Raw genomic sequence first — 12,676 nt, forward strand, 5'->3', positions numbered from 1 at the left:
TTTAGATTTATGGTATTCATGTATGACAATGACTATTGAAGGAAGTTAAGATGATACAGTCTCTTTTGAATGAATCAATGAATTGCTAATTGGTTAATACACAATGACATTATTTACTGTTACATTACTTTGAGTTTAAGATTTTATTTTTAAATGTCAATTGGTACTAAAACCTTCGCTCTTAGAACATTAGGACAATAAATATTATGTAACTACAGTATTACTGTTTTTGACTCACACCATACCACAAATAGACAAGAGACACTCCTACATTAAAATACACACAACCACACATACACTAGGCCTCAAGCTCTCTGCGTCCACTAGGTCGCAGTGCTCGCCTCACAGCCTCTTCTTTCAGGCTCTTAGTGCTACTCACTATTCTGGCCAATGGGAGTCTCCAAAGTAGAGCCAGAACCAATAGGAAACTACTACTACACATCACTACACTACATGCTCAGTGTTTCATCCTTTTGCACACACACTATTCAGTATTTTATGCATGCCTTAGTCACACACTTGCATATTACAATTATGTTTAACATTCATTTCTAGTCATTCATATTATTGTAGGCCTTTAGTAAAGATTTCACCACAACAAGGAGATAGCCCGGCTACCGTGAGCTCTAATCTGTTAAATAAATTAATTTAATGCGACAAAATATAAAAAACTTTTTTTTTAAATGCAAAGAAAATAACTAATCTGTGAATGAGACAGCTTTGATATACGAAATGAAGACAGAATATAAGGTGAATACAGACAAACCAACAAAAATTATTGCAAATTGTTAACCTAAATACTTAAGTTACTGTCATTGACTGCGACGGATGTCGCCAGTTGCAGCCCTTGGGTTGAAAAACATTGGGAAGTAGCAAAAAGCCGATTTTAGTAGTGCAAATTTAAAAATGTGTTGTGTATTTATGTGCATATCTACATCTAAGTGTAAACACATATTTAGACACACACATATTGTATAAATTTCCTCTTTGGGAAATCAATAAAGTATTTTCTTATCTTATATACATCTATTTACCATATGGACATATACTGTATAGACACAGTGGAAAAGTACACCAACAGAAAAAAAACCATGGTGTAATCAATGTAGAACTCTTCTACAGCCAATATAATACACTTTAGATTAAGGAGAATTTTTTATTTCAAAAGTGTTTCAAATTACCCACTTATGTTAAGAAAAATCGTATTCCGTTCTCTTTTTTATCTGACTCATATCAATTCCAAATCAAATCTGACCCCGAAAGCAACATCAGAAAAAAAAGTACAAGAGTTTCCTCAGTTGAAGCCGCTCCCCAAAGTCTTTGACGCTGCTGTCCATCATATTCAGCAGGAGTCTAACCTGCCACAGGGAGCTCCCAATTTTCTGGAATGTTCTCCATCTCAGTGTTTTGGTCTCGTGGTCTTCAGTCAATTGTCGCGCCAGCGGCTGGAACCACACTGTGCTGGTGAACTTCTCACAACCCCTCAAATTCCTTCTCTTTCTCAGAAAATTGAAATATTGTGCACGATCGACATGCTGATGGTCATCTATCACCAAGGCCCAAGCGGGATGCAAGAGGAGATCAGAGATGCTCTGCTGAGTGAGGGTTCAAAGGTAAAAGAGCAGAGGCCAGTGGCAAGGAACGCTTTCCAGACACTTGATCAGGTACACCGCATCTCATATCTGACATTTTGCATTCTCTTCAGCATGGCTTGTCTAGTATTGACGTCTTATCTAATGCAACTTTGGGTACATAAAATTCTTGAACAACACTGCTCTGATTCCCTTTAAATGGGCTATATTTGCATGTGGCATGGAAACATTGAAGACTTGGCAGTGAGTGATCCATGCGTCATTTAATTTGACGCACTTTGTTGTCTTATTTGTAAAAGAAATGCATCTAATATCCATGCATATGTTTCAAAATAGACATGATTTTGATGGCTTATCTTTGGGTAGAAATGATCAGGAAACACCCTTGCTTTGCTAGATCGCCCAGGTTAGCGCAGAGTTGTTCAAGAAAAATAATTTGTAATGATATTATGATATGTCAAGCAGCGGCCTGGCGGCCAAGTGGTTAGCATGTCAGCCTCATAGTTCTGGGGTTGAGGGTTGGATCCCTGGTCAGGTCCTCGCTGTGTGGAGTTTGCATGTTTTTCTCGGGTTTTCTCCGGGTAATCCGGTTTGCTCCCACATCCCCAAAACATGCAAGAAAGACTAGTTGAACACTCTAAATTGCTTTACGTAAATAGTTGTTTGTCTCCTTGTGTCCTACGATTGGCTGGTCACCGATTCAGACTGTCTCTCTTCTGGTGCGTGTAGTTAGCTGGGATAGGCTACAGCACCCCCCACGACCCTTGTGAGCAATGTTCCGTCTAAGCTGCGCGCGTGCGCAATTGCGCACTAGTCTCGTCTTCTCTGCGCACAGCAAATCATATGGAGCGCACAAAATAAAATCACTTTTTTTTTTTGCTGTGAGGCCGACACGCGAACCACTCATCCGCTGGGCCGCCCCATTCATAGATATTAATCATTACATTTTATTATTACTAAATAATTTGTGTGGTAGACATGCACCTGCTTATGTCAGGTGTGATACTGGTGTGTGCCCATAGCGAGCAATGATGATGTTGCTCACACCGGTACTCAGTGTGTCTTTCTGCCCAGACAAACAACAAATTAGAGGGAACATTGCTTGTGAGGCGAAGCAGTTCAGAAAATGAATGAATGCTATGTCAAATTACTGGATGTTGAAGCTAAATAAATCTTTCAACTTTATATCTTAATGCCATTATTGTTTAAAGTAAAATATTGGGCAGTGTTTAGTTAAAAACATACAAATATTGTCGTCTTTTGGGACTAGAATGGATTGAAGCTGTTTTAATTTATTTCACTGAGGAATGATGATTTTGGAATGCTTGCGTGTACTCCCGGTGATTGTCAACTTCCTGTGTCCAAAGTGATTTCCGGGCTTTGCGCAAGCGAATATCCACAACCAGGGATTGAAATTCGCAGGCGCGCCGGGGTTGAATAGGGGCGGTGAGAGTGGGATGATGTAAATGCGAAGGCTATATAAAATCTATAGCGCACAGTTGGAATGCGCCGGCATGGACGCAATTATCCTCTTCTTTCATTTTCCTTTTTTTCCCCCATGTATTTTATTCTCCACGTGCTCTGCTCGCTCCGCCATGAACTTGTGACCTCCGCCTCAACCGGATCCCCGGGCATCGTTCTCACAGGAAGTGACATCAACGGGACTAAAAAGTAAAAAAATAAATAAAAAATACATGTCGCAGGACGGAGTACGTGGGATGTCCAGCGCTGGATTGTCGTTGCCATTGTTTTGTGGCGGCTGAAGGACGTCGCTGACTGGACCAGTCAGACGGACACGTGCGCCTGAGGCTGAGTGAGTCGCTGACTGGATGCTTTTTTGGTCTCCTTCATTCATCCAACTTCCCACACGGCATGGCACATCTCTATTGCCGTGACGAGAACTCGCTCAATGTTGCCGTTCGCTGATTACAAGGAATTCTTGTTTGGACTGGGACTCGGATACTGAGGGATAATATCGGATAAGTGGTGCACGCTTTCCATTTGAACAATCTCTTACGTCTTGTCCTCAGAGGGTCCGAGTTGCATGAAAGTCCCATGTGCGCCTGGCCACGCGTGTGGATGGCGTGGTTTTATTCGCCTCATGTGTGCGTGCGCCTCCTCCTCCTCACCAGGGAGGAAGAGTCAGTCCGACCCTGACGTGCACCCAGACAGAAAGTGCTGCAGTCACGTGATGTCTGCTCTCTCACGTTAGGCTGTCTGCAGCCTGCTAAGCACGCAGCACTATCACTTTGCCAACTACATGGAATGTAGGAGAACAAAAATTGACAAAATTATGCAAATTTGTAGTTAGATTTGAAAAGGTTTGTGGATTTCAAGAACGTTTCCATGGAGTATTTGGGAAAGTATAACAATCCACATTTTGTTTGGTGGTAGAATGGCAACCATGTGATAATACTTCACACGTTTAAATGTACAAAGTAAAGTAATTCCTGTTCCCTTAGTGTGTTACGGGTTGGCTTTTTCACTTTTGTTAGTGTCTTTTTTTAAGTGTTTGGATGTAAAGCTGCTCGATGTAAAATTCTCTAAAGATGAATAATGAAAACAGGAAGAAGTTTGGTTCTTTCAATTTTTTGCTCAATATCTAATCCAGGCGGCCCGGCGGCTGAGTGGATAGCGTGCTGACCTCACAGTGGGGGACCTGGGTTCAAATCCAGGTCGGTCCACCTGTGTAATTTGCATGTTCTCCTCGGGCCTGTGTGGTTTTTCTCTGGGTACTCTGGTTTCCACCCACATTCCAAAGAGTGGTTAGCATGTCAGCCTCACAGCTCTGGGGTCCTGGGTTCAAACCCAGATCCTTCCACCTGTGCGTTGTTTGCATGTTCTCCCCGGGCCTGTGTGGGTTTTCTCCAAGTACTGCGGTTTCCTCCCACATCCCAAAAACATGCATGATTGGACACTCTAAATTCCCCCTCGGTATGGGTGTGAGTGCACATAGTTGTCCATCTGCTTGTGCCACTGATACAGGGTATCCCCCGCCTCTGGCCCAAAATCAGCTGGGATAGGCTCCAGCACCCCGTGCGACCCTAGTGAGGATAAACCGGTTCAGAAAATGAATGAATGAATAAATATTTCCTAATCGATTTTAGTCCTGTTTTTTTGGGCCCACATAAAGCAACAGGTCTAGCTTTATTCGAAAGGCAACTGTACCTTAAACTGGTCGCCAGGGTACTCGGTCGTTTGGTCGCGGGTCTTTTGGTCGCTGTTTTTTGGGTCGCCAGTCTTTTGGTCGGCGGTCTTTTGGTCACCGGTCTTTTGGTCGCCGTTCTTTTGGTCGCCCGGAAGGTTATTGATAATTACCATTTAAATCGTTGCTCAAATTCCCAAAATACGAACTGTGAATTATTATTTAGTCATACTTAATGCCCTATTAATTATTAGGCTAAAGAAAAGCTCCACATTTCCCGTACTTTTATTTTGTTTTGTTGGAGAACTTGTTAAGACCCTGACTGACGTAGCTTCTTAACGGGACAACGCATGTACATAAAAACTCTTATACACTCACACGTCCACTCAGTGAAACTGCTCAGGGCCATTGTTGGCTTTTATTGATGCGTAGACCGTGTTGTTTTACCTTGTTTTGTTGCCGGTCTTTTGGTCGCCGGTCTTTTGGTCGCCGGTCTTTTGGTCGCCGGTCTTTTGGTCGCCCGGACCCAAACAACGGGCGACCAAAAGACCGGCGACCAAAAGACCGGCGACCAAAAGACCGCACACGGGTCGCCAGTGAGTCGTAGGGAAACATAGTGAGACAGACAGTCATTTGAATCACAATCACACCACCGATCCCACGCAGCTTGCACCCAAGTAAATCGAAAAAACCTCTGGTGCCTTTCGGTGGCTTTATCTAATATGCATTCATTCATTTTCCATACTGCTCACACTCTCAAGGGTCCAGGGTCTCTATCCCAGCCAACTTTGGGTAGTAGGCAGGGGACACCTTGAGTTGGTTGCAAAAATATGCGCAATTAATTCTTTTCTTAAACAGTTAAATGCATGAACATCCCAACTAAGAACTAAGGCATCTAAGTTATCCTTTTTAGGAATAAAACAGTGGAATAAAAGTTCAACAGAATAATTCAGAAACTTTCAGTGGGTTAGAGACCCACCATGTTGAGTAACATCACCGAATTACCAGTCATTTTGAACAGTATTTTAACAGTTATTTGAACCAAGGAGGTCTTTCTCGGTCGATAGCACCGAAACATTAACATTCATTCCCAGTTCATTGGATTGGATCCTGTATTGTTTTTACCTTAGTATCACTTTACGGAAATAGTATTTACTCATACCATTCTGTTTTATTCAGTTTTAGTGCAAACTCTGGTCTAGTATCAGATGTCTTGAATTATAAGAGCCTACATAAAAAGATATTCATCTCTGAATAAATCTCAACTCAAATCGTTAAATGGGCTATTTAGAGTTAATAAAACAGTGGCCCCAAGTTGAACACACAAGCCCAAAATGGAAAGAACTTTGGAGGAATCTCAGCACCTGCTGTTCTGCGGCACTCGGGCCTCACTGGAGAGGTCATATTTAACTGGTCATAATTATTATTTATGGCTTTACAGAAGCGCGGCTTCGACTTTCAAATTGCTACCGTTATATCGCTCATGCACAGCTACTGGTAGTCAGTGCCTGGTAGTCTGTTGTCTTTTTTGACTAGCATTTGGGATGTGACTGATTTAATTAAAGGGGAACTTTTAAAAACACAAGACAAAGCGCCCTGTGACATTACAACACACCTTATTATGCAAGTGTAAAGAGTTAAAATGTACACATTAAGTATTTAAATTTATAAATAAGGAAAATCTTGTTTACCGAGGGAACCACAAAGAACCAATTAAAATACATAGAGAAAAAAAATCACAATCTAGGTATTTTCAACACAAACCTGATAACATGACATCCAAGGTAATAACAAAAACAATGTAAATGTATTACTACTGAATAACAGTATAGCTTAGTTTTGTGTATGTGATGTATGTATATTCTGCTGTCAAATATGCTGTCAAAGGTAACTTGAACTTCACAAGTAGAACTTTTATAAGCCCTTAAAGCTTTAAATCAAGTGCTTATATTTTACAGAATCCTAAATCATCAAAGTATCCCACAGTGCTTTAAAAAACAGTCTACATTAAAATCTTTATTATAGTTTTAATTAATATTTACTTATTGAAATAATAATGAAAGAGGGATCCTATGAATAAAACCATAAAATGAATGAGTAATTGGTATGGAAAATAATTTTTACTACGATAAAAAGATGAATGATTTAACCCTGAGTTAAACCTCCCCTCTGACAGCTATAACCTTTACAGAAGTAGTATATTTAAAGGTATACAAAACAATACTGTGATAATTTTCAACTTTGAGATTTGAGATCACATTCGCTGGATTAATACTTTTCGTAGTATAATATTTATTTAGACAATTTTATTGACAGTATAAATCATCAAAAGTACCACAGGGCTTCAAAGACACACAGATGACATTAAAATAGTCACCATGATGATGACAATCATTATTTTCATTTAACAAATCACAGGAAATGATTTCTACCAAAAGAAAAATCTAAACAAGGAGTTATAATATTAATGGAAATAAATAATCATAAAATGATTAAAGATGATACCCCCTGACCTAAACTCCTATTGTTTTAACTCTGTGAGTTCTAACATTATTGAAATGTAAAATTTAGACATAATTCCATTGGTAGACATTTTGCTGATTGTGAATGGGATCCACATCCGCAGTATGAAATAATGCATCAAGCACACAAGCCCAAATGTTCTTCTTTAGGTGTGCCACGCGTGTGTGTTGTCAGGTCACACGATTACGTGTGCACTCACACTCCTGTCAGGCGTCTGCCCGTCCGTACCGATGTCTTCATTATCCGAGGCTCGCGTGTAGACTTAATCTCTGTGGGCCAACGACTTACAGATACTCGTTCATGTCGGAGGTGAGCAACCCACGCGCGAGCCGAGCCTTAAGAGGCCAGTTTGAGAGCAATTTGTCAGACCGGACCAACGAAGTGAGGCCGTATATTCTCTGTGGTGACAGAATGCGGACGGGGGGTCTATTGGCACTCGACAGGTGCAAAGGGGACTGGGCGTCAGGGAATGGAAACCAGAGATGAGACCGTGCCACGTCATCTCCACATTCTATAGAATCACATGCTTGCCTTCTGCCTGTCCGTATGTTTGTGGGGGTTAGAGGATCAGCGCGTTTGAAACGGCACTGCACCCACTGGTCATCTGTCATTTCGTGTCTAGCGCCGCACAGACAAAGAGCGTATTTTTTCTTTTTTTTTCTTTTTTTGGTGTGTCCACTACTATTATACAGCACCCCCGTGAGGTGCTTTGATCAGTGACCTGGTAAAGCAGTACTGAAAAAATGCCGCTGTGATGGGTTTTGACATATTGGATGCTAAAAGTTGTCACGTTGATTCTTCTGTGCAATTACACGGAGAAATAATCCAGCCGCCATTGTAGTTTCCATTGTGGGAGGAGAATCAGCCACCGTGTGATGTTTTTCTTCTCTCGTTCTGTACTTCCTGGCGGTTCTGCTTGAACTCAATAATCCTGGTTACAGCCATTACAAATCCTGCTGTCTTGACGTGGGACCCCAGACAGGAGACAGGATCTGAAACGGGCTTTCATTTAGCCTTCCTCTGGGCTTTATGGGCAGGTGTTTAACATTACAGGCAGGGTATTTATTGGCCTTCCTTAAAGGCAACTTTTTGTGTTTTGCTTACCTTCCAATTAGGCCAAACACAATGCACGCACAACGGATGGTAAGTGCGTAAGAGCGTGCTCGTAAAAATGACAATGTGTTGCAGGTATGACGAAGTCTTGGATGCTCTGATTCCTTAAATGGAACTCACACCCACGACCATCTGTATGGCTGAGCAATGGCAGAGCGAGGTCTTTAGTAGAAGGATGTGACGTAGTAAAGACTACCACATGCTGGTATATTGGAAACAAAATTAGCTAGTAAGTTAGTTTAGCAGTCAAATGGGAAATTGGATGCAGAGAAAATGGCAAGTGGAATGACTTGAGTCCTGAGTTTGTTTTCCTCCTGTACTAAACGATTCCTTGTGGTTTATTCAACAACTATAAATCTATCAATGAAGAAATTACCAAAAAATAGTCACGTAGTTAAAATGAATATACTTTTCTCGCTACATTATGAACAGATTTGTTGGCTATCAGAATCTGCTCATTAATAGAAACCCAGAGCTGCCAACCTCCGTCGACCCCATTTAAAGAGTACCCTTGTCCCATTTCCGGACTTTATCCGGAGAGAATGCAATTCACACAAAATTGATTTGCGCTGATGTCGCACAAGACGAATCATTCGTCAGAACTTGTAACTCGGATGATTCACAATGCACTCTTGTAACCTAATTTTTCCGGTTTACAGTGCAGTTGAATCAAGATGGCGGAAGCCATAGCGATGGTGTGAATTTCGAGGCATTTAAACGGGAAATTTGGTACTTTTCTGAAATGGTTGCTTCGAAAAAAATTATGTGACATTTTTTTTATTTCGGGAGTTTAGGGAGGTTGTCCGGAGTCCCTGAGTTTGTGTTGCATTTCCATGTAAACTCCTGAAATTCCGGCAGCGTTGGAAACCGTTTTGACCTTTTTTTTTCTTTCAATCCCCATCATTCTGAAGGATTTCCGACTTTGCAACTACTAATTCTACTAACACTGACAACTTATGATGACAAATTGTTTTGAAAGACAGTTTGCATACTGCCTTGTAGTTAAGTGTTGGTCATGGAGAAAATGTTACAGGAAAGAAAATTGCTTGGAAAGGAGATGGAACACTGACCAAAATTCACACCCAATTGGTAATTTTAATAAAAAATAAAATAAATCACAACCGTACATTTTCTACTTGCACAAATGTAAAAAAATGGCTTCCTAAATTGTGTTGATGTAGGTTTGTTTCCTGGCAACCAGAAAGTCTTCCTAAATGCAACACATTTTTGTAATGTGTTTCAGTGAACGTCAGTGTTTAGTCAATCCCTTTTTATTTCCTACCATAGTTATTGAGGGGTCTTTCACATTTCCAATACAGGTTAAGATATAAAAAAAGAGTACGTGTGTACACCAGTTTACATTATATACACAAATGCAGCAAAAGAGGAGCTCTAGGAAACCTTGACCCTCTGGCTACAGTTTTTAGAAGAGCCTACTTTGCCATTCCAAATGCAATTTTCTTGCAGTTTCCCAGGCCGAATGCACTGAACATGTTTCATTTGTAAAATTATCCTCCCCCAAGATAGACGCGGCTTCTTCCAAGTTTGCCACCCGATTGCTGGCGGTTACAGCACGTAGCAAGTGCAACTGAAAAGAAGGCATGACGGAAAGTGATGAGGTTTGGTCTGTCCCGAGATCCGCCGACTGACTGATTGACGGTTTCCACACTGGTGCTTGTGTCAGGGTGGCAAGAGGTGAAGGTGTTTGTATATTTAACTTTTCTAATCCTGGATTTAGAAGGATCCACTCAAGTCCAACAATGCAGAACTGATGTGTGGGTCAGCGCGGCTCGAGCTGCTCCCCAGCCTAAATCTTCCCGGGTCAGGCTCAGACATATATCAGGAAACTACGATGCATCTTGCTTGTGTTCCTCTCATGTTTTACCATCTCGGAAAATCGCGCCAACGAGAAGATGATTCACGATATTGACCACGGTAGCCCGATTAAGATGCATTGCGTTGCCGTTGTGGCAGTTAAACACAATCGTTGTTATGTGGAGGCCATTAATTCCTCCCTCTTAATCATCCCCTTCCACTTTTATAACCTCTACAAGTCTTGGTGTGTGGCTGGGGGAGTGTAGAACCACATGTGGGCAAAAGACAAGGAAATAACCCACTGCCAGGACCGCCTCTTAAATAAACGAACCGGTGGTAACAATGCACATGATCCATCCACATGCTGTACTATTTAGCAAAATACACGCTGCACTTATTTTTACTGCTACTTTTAAAATAATAGTCTGAAGTTGCTGTTTTTTGGACCACAATACAGATTTTATGATGGTATTTGATGGTTCACAACATCATTTAAATGCAGCTTGGGTGGCTGCAGCTAGTTTTTTTTGTAATGCGAGCACATGAACAACACATGCAACTATAACGAGAAAATGTATTATGCAATGAAATGTTTTTTTCTACTTAATCATGTTGGGTAAGATGCTAAGTCAACATCAAGCATTGTTTTTTGACTGGGATCTTAGAATAATTAGGACAAAGGAATTCGTTAATTTCAAAGTGCAATGCAATGTAGAATTGAATTTAATTTTATATATATATATATATATATATATATATATATATATATATATATATATATATATATATATATGTGTGTGTGTGTGTATTGCTCAGAATTCATGTATCAAAGATGATATCTTTGGTCAAATCTTGCAAAAGCAGGATAAAAATGTTGACAATATTTGAGTACTTTTGTTTTGAATTCAGTTTTATTTCTATGACCACTTTTTCATTGCGAAAATTCTGTTTCGTGAATTTAGGCAGCTTGTGTTATTTTATAAAATATTAACAATTCATTCCAAATTGTGGCAAGCATAGCTTTAAGAAATTTTGTTATGACAGTTTGTGACCACATAATTAGTATACTAGTCAACTTTCAGGAAAAAAAGATTAGCAAGCCTTGAAAGTGAAAGACATGTAAATCCCCTTGTGTTTGTTGTACTCTGTCATTCTTTAAGTATAACTATTCATTTTATCAGCTATAGTCTGTAACACATTTTTCAATCTCCTCAAATGAGCTCTAAGAAGTTGGAAGACCCGTGAGAAACATTGGTCGCAGTAGCAAAGATGCAAAATGATGACTAAGTGGTTGTCATACTTTAATATTTGATTCAAATAAGCATATGATTGTGCTACTTTCAGCCATCTCGCACCCAAGGGTGAACCAAACTTTTGATTTGATTTGATCTGTGGTTGTGCTAAATTTTGGAAAACCATGAGCTGCCACCACTGGTGCATTGGGCTGGTCATGCAAGAGCAGTTTGAGAGTTTTAAACGGAGACACCTGGGAGTCCAGACGCCAAATTGTCACTAGAGTAGGTGACACTCTGTCACACTGGGCTTAATGGCATCATTTACGCAGGTCACAGAGGAGCTGTTGGTGTGATGCGAGGGACAGGCTCCCACTGCTTGTTTACTCTGTGCTCTATGCCCCCCAACCCCTGTCAACAGCTACAATAATTATCACCTCACAGGAATTTGGAACCCTCGTGTTAAATTCTCTTTGACAAGTCCACTGGAGGAGGTCAAGGAGGTGGGCACCATCTCTGGAGGGGGCGTGCTATCAGTGGGTGCAGGGTGCAGTGCCATGTTTCTGAGTGTGCGTGATGTCCAAGGGGCAAGACCACCACTACCACCACCACCCTGCCTTCACTCATGCAACCTTGGGACCCCTAATGCGGCAAACATGATTTGCATGCTGTTTACAATGGAAATTGGTTTTGGAAGGGCTGAATTTCACTTTGGAGTGCACCAAAGGGGGTCTTTTTTGTTTTTATTGGAAGGGGGGTTAATCTTCTTTAGGGGACCCATATGACTCATTGGATGCCATTGACGGCAGTAGATGTCCAATCCATTTTGACTGGGATAGGGTTTATGGATTGAACATTTACCAAGTAAAAACAAAAGTTGGCAGATCTTAGTCAACCCATTTCACTTGCATAATTCAAGTTACTATATTTAAGTAAGTAAGTAAGACGGATTGGTATTAACATTGTCAGGAATTAGTGACATTCCAGATAAAAGCAACATCAAAGCTTTTTTTTTTTACCATATTAGATTATTTTATTATTTATTAACTTTTTTTAACGAGTCCCACCCCAAACATGTCGACATTTGGGTCATGTTGGCCAAAATGTGTTGTGCATGCATGTGGATGCCAAATCATTATGAGATTCCGTTTTTTTTTGTAAATTACAAAAAAATAATACTAATTTGTCCTATAAATAGTTAATAATTGGAAAACAAAACCTAAAAATGTGACATTAAAAGGACTAAAATTGGGGTA

At 40.6% G+C, this 12,676-nt stretch overlaps 1 protein-coding gene across 3 annotated transcripts in view; it reads left to right on the forward strand.

Annotated features, from left to right (window-relative positions):
- Positions 1-3,059: 3,059 nt before the first annotated feature.
- Positions 3,060-12,676, forward strand: part of zic6 (zic family member 6) — a 110,453-nt gene continuing 100,836 nt past the window's right edge. For 2 of the 3 annotated variants that reach the window (XM_077609068.1, XM_077609069.1), the window contains exon 1: positions 3,061-3,405. The gene's annotated coding sequence lies outside the window, so the exon portion shown is untranslated. Of the gene's footprint in view, positions 3,406-12,676 lie in introns of all 3 variants that reach the window. The other variant, XR_013303177.1, reaches the window with a different exon arrangement.

The sequence above is a fragment of the Stigmatopora argus genome, chromosome 9 (assembly GCF_051989625.1).
Source record: "Stigmatopora argus isolate UIUO_Sarg chromosome 9, RoL_Sarg_1.0, whole genome shotgun sequence".
Taxonomy (NCBI): Eukaryota; Metazoa; Chordata; class Actinopteri; order Syngnathiformes; family Syngnathidae; genus Stigmatopora; species Stigmatopora argus.